This window comes from Scaptodrosophila lebanonensis, unplaced genomic scaffold, assembly GCF_003285725.1.
Source record: "Scaptodrosophila lebanonensis strain 11010-0011.00,11010-0021.00 unplaced genomic scaffold, SlebRS2 tig00001415-arrow-pilon, whole genome shotgun sequence".
In the NCBI taxonomy this organism is placed as follows: domain Eukaryota; kingdom Metazoa; phylum Arthropoda; class Insecta; order Diptera; family Drosophilidae; genus Scaptodrosophila; species Scaptodrosophila lebanonensis.
In genome coordinates, this window is record NW_022060742.1 from 4,911,418 (window position 1) to 4,923,530 (window position 12,113).

Sequence of the window (12,113 nt, forward strand, 5' to 3'; positions counted from 1 at the left end):
GAGCCCTAGAATGTTCTGTTCATCTAAAAGAAATTTAATTTAAAAAATTTTAAAACGGAAAGTAAGCACTGAAAGTTTTAAAATAGACTATAAATTTTTAGCAGTTAAAAACATTTAAAAATAGACGAGTATGGCCAAAAATAAATCGAAGGCAAACAACGCATGTGTAGCACTGTGGCATTAAAAATATTTAAATTTAAAGATTAGGGCTAATCAAAAATGTTCATAAAAAAGACTGAAATTTGTCCCATAAGTAAAGTATATTTTATATTAGTATATTTAATTTAAAAAATTAACTTTTTCGATCAACAGTGAGCAAGAATGCATAAAGAATATATTTAATATTCTATCTAGTAACAAGAGATAAGTTTGATTGCTTTTATTAACATGATTGGCGTGATGTGGTAACTGGGCCATCTCCATCTCTATCAGCCCTGCCCTTAAGGCAAGCCCACAAATAATGTCAAAGCGCGTAGTGATAACGATATTGAAGGCGCCTGCCTGCCACAGCGAAAGTTAATATTCCAGTATATTTTGTTTCTGTTTCTGTTGCTTGTTGTTCTTGTCATTGGCCTAAGGGCAAAGTTGGGCAGTCGTTTGGCACAGCATCATAATACACTTACGCACACGCACTCCCACTCCCGTACCAACACCCAGATCTATTCCCCACCCATAAATAAGTAAAAGGCCCGTGTCCACGCCAGCGCCTTGCATTAATACAACAGGACAGCGTTTGTTTGTGTGAGTGTGCGCTGCTCTGCTTGAAAGGTTAAGCAGCATTGAGATGCTCTGTCGAGTGGCACTTGAGGAACCAACAACGTCTATTAGTCGCCTCTATTGAGCCGCATGCAGGAAACGGAAGTTATAACACGATTGATGCCGATAAGTCACATACAATATTACCACTCAATGCATACGTGGCCCTTCGATGTACTATACATATTTCTTTCGCTCCTCAAGCAAATCTGTTAATTGAAATGGAAGCACGCAGCCAGGCGAATGTGTTTAGGCCTTAAGCCGTGCCAAGTTCCACGTGCTGAGTGCTTAGACAAAACAGAGCCTGACATACAACAACAGCAATCGAGCAGATAATGATGTAAGGCATTAAGGTGGCCATGTACACACTACATATAGTACCTATATATACGAGTATAGTCTATATAATTAGAGTGTCTAGATGCAAGTTTGAATTTAGTTCAATGTCTTGTAGGCGCCTGTTGTTGACTGTGCAAGAGTTTGCAATCGGAAATGATTTCATCTCCTTATCGCTGTAAATATGCACATACTTCTATATATTGTATTTAGTGCATTCCTTGCTTTCGTTGTGCTTCTGTCTTAAGTTTAGCGATAAGCCACAGACATTGAAGAACGGCTGAACTTTGTTTAAAAGCTTAAAGTATCTTCAGATTCAAATGCAAAACAAAACTGTACTTCTTCGCATATATGTATGTATACATGTATTACAAACAAATCCTTTCCAAACTTCATGAAATGCAAGAAAGGGAATAAGATCGAAATACTGGGCTAAAATTATTTCCCAAATTACTTTTCCGAAAACCAATCGATTTGGATGAAATTACATATAAATTAAGCATGGCAAATTAAGTTTATGTATAAGTTTAAGTATAAGTTATAATTCTAAGAGAACTAAATTAAAATCCGCAATTTAACAATTTTCGTTTAAATAAAAGCCATTTTAAAATGTTAAGTAATTTTAACGAAGTGTTCATTAAAGATTACGATTATTATTCCCCTCTACTGCCTTCACTATAAAAGACATCAGCACACATATAAGTTCCTATAGGCGCATATGTAAAACCACATATTATTATTTTTAAAGCACATTAAAGCTAAAATTTACGACAAACGCACGCCAAGAGATATTTATTTTTGATACAAACAAAAAGTCTGGGAAGATTTTCGTATTCGAACATGCGATGAGTGCATAAATAAAATGAAATAATAAATACATATGCTGCACACACTCAGAAAGAAACACACACACTCGATTATGAAATTAAATTACTAAAAATATTTTGATAGCCAATTTCTGTCTCTCGGTTTGTTCGTGGGGCAATAGGCTTGCGAAATAGCCACTTGAAATAAAATGTAGCATAATAAACACAACAAAGACAACTGCTATGTACTTCCAATTATGCCAAATTGGTGTCTAATAAATGCCTTTGCATAAAAATCCAGCATAAATTGCCAGCAATAACATTCTGACTTGTAGTTAAAATCAACAGCTGGAGGACAACCACAATCGCTGCCAGCGAACCTGAAAGCCAACCTAACTGATATCGCCTGATGCCAGTAAACTGTGCATAACTTTATTTACTTTTTATTTGTGCTATGTAGACTATGGCCACATTCACAGCCACAGAGTCTGGCCATGCAAAATTTATGACAATTTACACAAAATAATGACAGCACTCGCCTAAGTATGTACTCGTGTGTGAGTGGAAACGTGGAAGCGTACTAACTTATTTATTTATGTACATATCTATATACTCGTATTGCAACCCGATTTAAAAATCGTTACGCTTTTTGCATAAATTTTCTAATCGCGGGCGAATCACATAAACGGCCAAACAATATCGATATGAAATAAACGATCTATACGCGACATGGCGCTTGCCAGCTGGCAAAGCATCAAAATGGCAACGACAACGTCAGACACACATCCACACACACACTCGTACACATTGCATACGAATTAATTAAGTCTTGGCCAGTAGACAACTATTGTATATTGTATGTGAATGGTGTATTTGCCAGCCAACTCATTTGGCTAATTGTATTTCGATTTAAATCGCCAGATAAGCGGCCGAAAAATTTCAGCAGAAGCGGAACCGGTATGACCTACAGTGAAACTTCCCCCAAACGAATCGATATAATTACATTTAAACTGCTTAATTCGACAGACTAAAATGTCTGAAGAACGTCTTTTTAAATTTTATACATGCAAATATCTTAATACAATTTTTAATATCAATACAAGTGAGCATTAAGTAATTCAACTCATAGTGGAAGTTTTAAAGCAATTATCATCAGAGTCTCGAAACCTGTACCATCATTTCTAAAAAAACTACTTGAAAATTCTCTAAGAATTATTAGAGTACTCGTATCAATAGAAGTCTTTAGAAGAAGGATAAAGGTTTATTTGGCAACTGAAAGCGCTACGCAGTACATTTGCTTATCTGCATAATGCTTCGATTTTGCTTAAACCGATTCATAAGCGTTTGGTGTGAGCATTACTTTGATACGCCAATAAATGTCATTGCTGATTCTCGAAATAACAACAATACAATAATACAAAAGGCAACAAATTTATTGCATTTACGTATATCTTTTGACTTTGGGCTCTTTGTTTGTTTTTTTTTTTCCTCAAAATTATTGCTTCTTGAGGAAGACCGGCTGTATATCATAGATTAAGGCAAAAACTGAAAGTATTTGTGATTGTCAAGTAAATCTTTTTATCGCTTGATTTTCTTTGCTACCATAATGAATAATGTCGGATTATCTGAGGCATGAAATATTCTAAAAATGTTGTTTTCAAATATCCAAATTAATATTTTCAAGTCATTATATGGCGCATATGTACTATGTACATGTATATCCTATTTTTTGTTGTTGTTGACTTTATAGCAATAAAATGAATAATGCAATTTAAAAATGTATATATGTATGTTATTATACTATTGAAGTGTGAATCAACCATTGACCGAGCGATGTCACAATTCGATGCAAAGTAATACAAGGCAGGTGAGCGAGTAGGAGCAAATCATTGTCAAGAAGCCGCACTTCTGAAAAATGGCCACCAATATTTCAACCGTTCAACTTAAGTATATTTTGAAAACAGGCGGAAGGGCCTTAACGAGAGTACCAAAGTTGGTGGCCTAGATCTTGGAAAACTTCAGATTTGAACTATGCACTATGAACATTAAATTACAATGCTTATGTTTATAAAGAATGTTTTTAAAGAATGTCAGTAATATATTCTAGGGACAACACCAAATCACATTTCCCAGAGATAAATATCAAAATTGGTTTCTTCTTTGAAATTACTCAGCTATTTTAAATTATTATACCATTGCATTCTATTTTGCAGATTAATAAGGACACTTGATGAACATACACATTTATTTGCTAAGAAAAAAAGTTAGTTTCAATTATACAAGTGTTTTATAATATTACATCTCAGTACCACCTGATCTCTGCGCTTATATATCACTGTGGTCCAGCTAAACCGACTGACGGTTCAAAGCCAAACGCCGACTTGGCCAATTATTGTAAACAGAAACGCTCGATGCTTATCACAAGCTGGGGCGCAAGTATTGGGCGGCCAGCCTTTAGGCGCCTACTATATACTGTACAATGAGACGGCGCTAAGCGTTCAATTTATTTGTGCATAAATTAAATGTGTATTATTAAATCTGCTAATGGCGAGAATGACGCTTGTCGCTTGCCACACATACGGTAGCCAATTAAGAAGCAATCGCTTGACAACTCAGTTATTAGAATAATGGCCACAATGTGCATCAAAACGTGTTGATGAAATGCGATTACTTGGCATAATTCCGTATGTCTTTGTGTGTGGATCGCATTGAATGTATCTCAAATGTGCGCAGTTTTCAGATTAACATTCAAAATTATTTATGTTCGCAAAATGGTTGTACTTGTATGCATTGCCTTTGTAAACACTGAGCGGCAGACAATGGGCATTGTCCCGGCATTACAAATTCCAATACTTTGCGTTAATAAAAACACTCGGAACAATATCCGACAATGTGTACAATGCATTATAGGTCGTAAGTATTCATAAGCACGCACATTTTATTGCCAATCCAATGAGACGCTGCAATTTTTTCTGAGTATCACTAAACTCAATATCAATCGCCGATTCAATTGCCGAATAATACTTTGTAGAATTATGAATAATATTTCAAAACAATCGATCTTTAATATGCTATGAAATATGTTTTGAAACGTGTTTTAGGAGCTGCTATATAAGAAGAAGTAGAAGCACAATCGTGAATATGTGTAAAGAATTTAAATTTTGTTGTAATGAGTGATGTATGTATGAATTTCTGGTCGTTGCTGCTGGCTGACTGACTGACTTATAGTATATATACTCGCATATATACTTGTAGTACAATATTATTTTATTGCCTTAAGGATGTTTCATATGCGAGCAGCTTTAAAGAAGAAAGTCCTTCTTAGCTTAATCTGCAACAAAACCACATGAAAATTCGAGACACATAAATAACTTAGAATACAATATTCGCAATAATTCATTGCGTTCCATTCAAACCAATTCATCTGTACGGCAGCATTAAACCTATATACCATAATAGATAAATCAATTTAAAAGTGCTCTCAACTAATGGTTCCATTTCAACATTTTCAAAATGCAGGCATTGAATGCTTTGGCTTTAAACATGAATTCTTCAAATAAATGCAAATGTCAGCAAATTTGTTTGCTTATCGTGGGAATTGGGCTTAACATTCATGTGAACTTGCCTGAGCGCATTTAAAGATTTACATGAGCCGCGAACAAAAAAATTAAAAGTGAAAATTCTCAAATGCCAGCAGTAATAATTCACTTGGTTCATTTGCATAATGCGGCCATTGAATATATGTATGTATTTCTTTTAATTATGCACAAAATGTATATATTGGCGTACAACTTGCATTCTCTGTCTGTCTGAAGATGGAAAAGAAGCAGAAGCTGAGCTTAATCTTCGACCACGATTTTGCCAATCTTTCATGCATCATGCAGCAACCACCTTCTGCATCTTTCCACATACCTCTTCTGCTTCTTTTGCTGGACTTTTTAATCGATGCAACATGCTGTGCTGTTGATTCATCAAACCCGTTCCTCTTTCTTTTTTATTAATACTCGTACCATAGTTGGGTTCATATTTTTGAACGTTACTTTTTTATATTTTTTCTTTGCCACATATTATGCTAAGCTAGGATTTTTTTATTTGCCGTCCCTGCAGCTGCCGCCAGCACCCTCACTTTTCTGGCCACTTGATTTAGGAGTTTACTTTGTTGATTGCATTACCATGCAGTTTGCAGTGGCAAGTCCGAACGCAGTCGCATTTGAATTGAATTTGAAACTGTTGGTTGTTCATGTTGCTGCTGTTGTTGTTGTTGTTGTCGCGGATACTGCAACTGCAATTGGTCTTTGGCTTTGCCTGGTTTCGTTTAATGAAATTGAAATGTGGAAACGCGTTAATCAACAAGCAACAAGTTGTACAAATATGAGCAACGCACATACCAAGCGCATGTTTCTCATTTAAATATTTCGCCATCGTGGGTCCAAGTGCGCCCAACGACCACAAGACCTCACGACCACACGACCAACCAGCACCAACTCAGTCAGTCAGTCAGTCAGCCAGCCAGCCAGCAGCAACAACCAGACATTCATACATACATACATCATAGGTGACCCATTTAAAAAAATTTTAATTCTTAACACACATACACACGATTCTGCGTCTACTGTGCCTATGACGAGTACAACATTTTTCTCACTTTTTAAAGATACTGTCATCACTTTTGGCTGAGTCACCAATAGCAACACGACAACGTTTGGGTTAGTACAGCATTATGGGCCATAAATTTGCATTTGACTTTGATTTCCAATTGCATATTATTTCTGTCAGTGAATTTGACTTAATCATTCATGAAAGTGGTGCAGATTTTATTCATTTTTCAAACGTGCAGGCAAATCCTAAGTGTAAGTGTTATTGTTTCGAGCAAGAGAATATCATAAATGCAATTGTTATTTTCGGCAAAAGCTAATTCAGCTGATTCTGAAAAGTAATGGAAATTCAAAGGAATTTTGTGCTCTAGTATACCAAACAAAACATACATACATACATATGTATGTATAGTGCGTGCGTGAATGAAGTGATATTATTCAGATACATGGTGTCGATGAGTAGTTAGAAAAACATGAATATATACACACATTTTCATAGTCATAATAAGTCCGATAAAGGACGAGTTTGTATTTTTTTTTCTGATACACCCCCCACTCCCCCGCAATTCGTGTTTCTCATAACTCCTGTAATATATATATTATACATTCAGTTAGTGATTATGTGTCCGTATGTTATGTTAGTTTCATCATGATTGGTCAATTCTGAAGAAAGTTATAGCGGTAAATAAAATCGCTGCACATGCGCTGCCTGCAGCTGTTGTTGTTGCTGCTTTGGTTCAACTTAGTGCTGCATACATACTGTTTCAAGAAAATCCGAACTGACTGTACGTATTTATTTATTTATTTTTGTTGATTTGAGTGCGGATATTATTATATTATATTTTTTCTATTTCAGTGAGCTGAAGATGGGAATTGGAAACATTAATGAAGAAATTGAATTTTTGTCTTTTATTAAAAGTGACAAAATTGAGCGAATCCCCTCTTTTTTATTCAAGAATAAAATACACATCCACAAATGCATGGGCATTTTTTCAGTTTGCTTTTGGCATCGTGTTCTGTTCTTATTTTATTGTGCTTCCTCGTCCGTGTTCTTCTTGCAACTCGGCCATACACGGAATATACAAGTATATACACCTGTTGTGTAAGTAAATGCCAAAATATAATTAAGTGTATTTGAATTAAGTCATTCAAAGAAAATATTCATGACAAGAAACAAATGTAAAGGATATAATTAATTGCACAGGATGGCTGTATACATACATATAAATGTAAATACATACAAGACTAAGTACATATGTATATAGATTCACACATTTTCATGTTGATTTCTTGAGCTGAGCACGTTGCAAATTTCGAAATTAGCACACATTTAGCTTTATGCCACAATTATTATTTCTGCTCTTGTGTAGGGAATATAGTAGACAACCCGACAACAATAGCCCAGGGACTTGGGTCTAGTTATGAACATGCATATATGCTTTGTATACTTGTATATACATATCCACAAGGGCGCACGAAGATTTTCACAAAAAGAGGGTTAGATTTCTATAATCTTTTAGGCCTTGATTTGAACATATTAACGATACGAATATTGAATAACGCTCATAAAGAAAAACCGATTAGTTTCAGTATGCTATTCTAATTTCTGGTAAGTTCTTATTTAAAGGCAGAATTTATCTAGAGTTGAACCCCTTGACTAAAGAGTGGGGATATAATTCTTAGTTTGAATCCTCAGGTGGAAAATTTGTCTCTGTTCGAACATTTTTAATAAAATTTAGATGATAACTTCTTAGTTGTGATAGAAATATATAACCCTTGTCATAGTCGTCCTCTAATTGATCCCCCCTGGCCGTTCCTGCATACGCCCTTGCATATATTGTGTGTGAGTATTGGACGTTTGTAGGCACAACTAATTTTTGTGTTGTTCGCTTTGTTTGTTGGCATATATGTTTTACATCAAAGTACATTTGTTTTATAAATTTCGACTGCCACTGCTGGCTGTCGTTGCTGTTGATGTAGCTGCTGTTGTTGTTGTGGTTGTTGTTGCCAATGAATTAGAGTTGCAGAGCAGCAGCAACAACAGGCGGAACAATAACAACAAAAAGTACAAACATTGTCATGCATGTCATACATACAGACAATGGGAATGTGAATGTGAATGTGCCGGCATAGTTTGGAGTTGGCAACAAATATTTTACATTTGTTAAAAGTTTATACAACTCTTTGGCAAAGGGTGTAGCAGGAGTAACGGGAGTACCGGGCGTACCGGGGAATTGCCTTTTAATTAAGATAAGAGTGTGTACTTTTTAAATCGTGATGCCCGCATAGAAGTTGAAGCTGCTGTCGGTGATAAGGCCCACGTACCACGTCGGTGGGGGGCTCAACAGAATGTTGTCATACACAACAGTAATTATATAACCATATAATATTGTTGTACTTCCATATCAACTTTGAATGCAAATGACACATTTGTTCATTTTTATTAATCATAAAAAATGTCAGATGCAAATGGGCGTAACCAGTGATTAGAAATGAACATTTTCTTGAAAGGAGAAGCCCAAAAAAAAAAAAAAAAAACAACAGGTCGGAACTAACTACTCTTTTTAATACAAAATGAACTATTTTTAATGATATAGACAAAACAAAATTTTACAATGAAATTTTTCATTACTAATTACAAGTACCACATTGTTTTGAGTTGTTTATAAGCATATTTAAGAGTCATAAAATGATTTGTGCTCATGAATCATTTCTAATTTTATGCATTGATAAATAAAATCAACATAAAATATAGGGTTTATGACGCATAACATTACATTGAGGTCACAATTAACCTACTTCATCAAACTGTTCATGTTTTTTAACCTGTTAGACAATATCGAGCTCAAACCATTCATGTCGAGCTTTATGTGAAAAGTGCCTAAAGAAAGCCTGGAACGGGCTTTGTGGGCATAATCCGCAATTGTTAATTTCCTGCTAAAATAACAATTACTCAGAATATATCGAAGGAAGCATGAGCAATTGCGGAATCATCGCTCTCGGATTTGTTCATACATACATATATAAGACCCGCATGTGTTCGCAGTTTTCGATCGAACTCGTTTCGACTAGAACCCGCATGCAAGCAATGTGACTATTAACCGATCTGTCAACATTTTGGTTTCAAAGAATCAAAAAAGCACAGAAAAAGGCCCATATGTAAATATGTCCATATGCAAATAATTATATAACACTGCTCATTCTTTCAATAACTAATGATGATAGCAAAGGACAAACATTAGCATCACTGTACGAATCCGTATATTGTTGACAATCCACTTGTTTATGTTTCAATCACAACTATAAACCTCAATCAAAGCAGAGAGACTTCCATGGACATCAACAGAGCCAACCATTTTATTATACAAGTATGTGTAGATCTGCTAACATTTTTTCAAAAATATTTAAATGCGTTTTTGTTGTATATTAGATATGTGTTTATATTCAACAGATGATCAGACAAATTGAATAGCTAAACCTGATTATTTACCAATGGGAATGAAGGCAAACATGTGCAAAAAATATTGTCAGACCCACCGATATTGCAAAATAAGTGAGCCGCGAATTAATGATCATAATACATATATATGTATATTCGATCTTCATTTCGTTATTAGTTTATTAGGATATCGGTTTTATTCTTTGTTTTTTTTTTCATTTAATAAGCAAAGCATAGTTGAGAATTAAAGTGCTTTCTGAAATTGTCGTTTCGTCAACATTTAGATTAATCTGAAGTACTTAGCAGTATTTTTATATTTCAATTTTAAATTTTGCAAATACAGAAACTCTTTTCAATGTCTAACTTCAATTAAAGGAAAAAGATTCAGTAATAGCTATGAAAATGATAAGTTATGTCTACATTGATGTTTTATTTGAAATGATGTACGAGTTCGCCATATTTTTCTTCTCTGTGACAGCTGACATGTGCTGTTGTTATTTATTTAAAACAGATTTCGCTTTTTAGTAGTAGTTTTTTCACATGTTTTCTGTTACGCCCTTATCACTTTCATTCATTCATGGTAAATGCTTGTACGAGTATATATGTTCGAGTATGTAAACAAACGACAATGGCCTGCAAAATAAATTATGCATATTTGCTCATTTGTTAATTTCGTTTTTGTTTCTTTTTTCTGCTTCATTTTGTAAAACGTTTTAAAGCAAATAGCAAAAAATGAACCATGAAAAACAAAAGCAACGTAACGCCAGCGGATGCTCGCAACTGAGATAATCGAATAGTTTTATGAAATATATGTACAAGATTAACATGTTAGCTCATATATATACTTGTATATACTTATATATGTGTGTGTGTGTATCTGTTGTGCTTGACTTAATGCAGCAATTTGCATGACGACATTGTTGGGACTTCAATTTTTGTTCAAGTGCTACTTGTACTGTTTTATAATGAGTTTATGCGAGTATTCAGTTTGCCATAATTTTGATTGCTTGGAAACGGAAATTGATTTTGGCGAACATGAACATGCCCCGGTAATGGAGCAGAATTTGATTAATTAACTAATCAATTTTTGGGGCGGCAGCCAAACACTAATAAAACATCGAATTAATAATGAATGCCATGCGTAGCGCTTGTCTCGAAGTGTTTATGCAGTCCTTTTTGAGACAATATAACATCAGGCAGTAAAAATCCTAGTCGGTTGGATTTCATATTTTTATGAATCTCATGAATAACTTTCTGCTCATCTTTTATTCCACTCTTCAATTAAATCCAAGCTTTATTGTTTTTTTTTTTCTTATCTCAATCCCAACTTAAGATTTCGGTAGTTAAAGTTTCGATAAGAACCCAAGCACATCTTGTTCCAATAGAGACTGCATTTAAAGCGAGCATATATGTATTTATTTACTTAAATATAGTATGGTTATGTGTTATATCGTTTATCGTATTAAAAATTAATGAAGACCAAGCACTTGAAATTGTTCAATCCACAGTTCAATAGACTATTGCGTGCAAATCTGATTAATATAAAAACGGAATGTCTGTTCTTAGCACGATTTCCCTTCTTCTCAATTCTGTTTTGTTCATTTTTATTCTGCCATAAGCGAATGTTTGTGATAAGAGCGTGAGAGAAAACAATATACTCATAAGTACTATAAACTATAAGTTAAATAAAATGTTTTTAAGACTTGCCAAATTGACAATAAAAAATATACAGTAAAAGAAAACAATAAACCAAGCGTTCTTTGACTGTTCGAAGACTGAATACACTCTTTTATTATATACAACCTATTTCAGCTTTGCAATTGATATTTTTGATGAGCTATACAAAAACTTCTGCTGAAGAATCTTTACTGGGAGCACTTTAAAATGGTCTGGCCCTGATTTCAAAACAGATTCAGCACTGAGGGGAATAGTAGAGACACATAAATCAGCATTGTCGGATGTGACTTTGTAATTCTAAACTATCTATCTGGCATTCAAGTGTCGCGAAATCTATCGCGAAACTAAAGCTATAATACCTTTAATAGTAAGAGTATCAAAACACAAACAACTTGATTCGATTCATTAAAAAATACTTAAGTATATGACACAAAGCAGGTCGAATTGCTTCTCAAAAATTAAAAATGTATAAAAAATCAAACATTGTTATGGTATTATTACGGA

General features: G+C 34.4%; 1 protein-coding gene across 1 annotated transcript in view; it reads right to left on the bottom strand.

Annotated features, from left to right (window-relative positions):
- Window positions 1-12,113, bottom strand: part of LOC115633094 (collagen alpha-1(XVIII) chain) — an 84,288-nt gene that overhangs the window by 71,975 nt on the left and 200 nt on the right. The gene's annotated exons all lie outside the window — the stretch shown is intronic.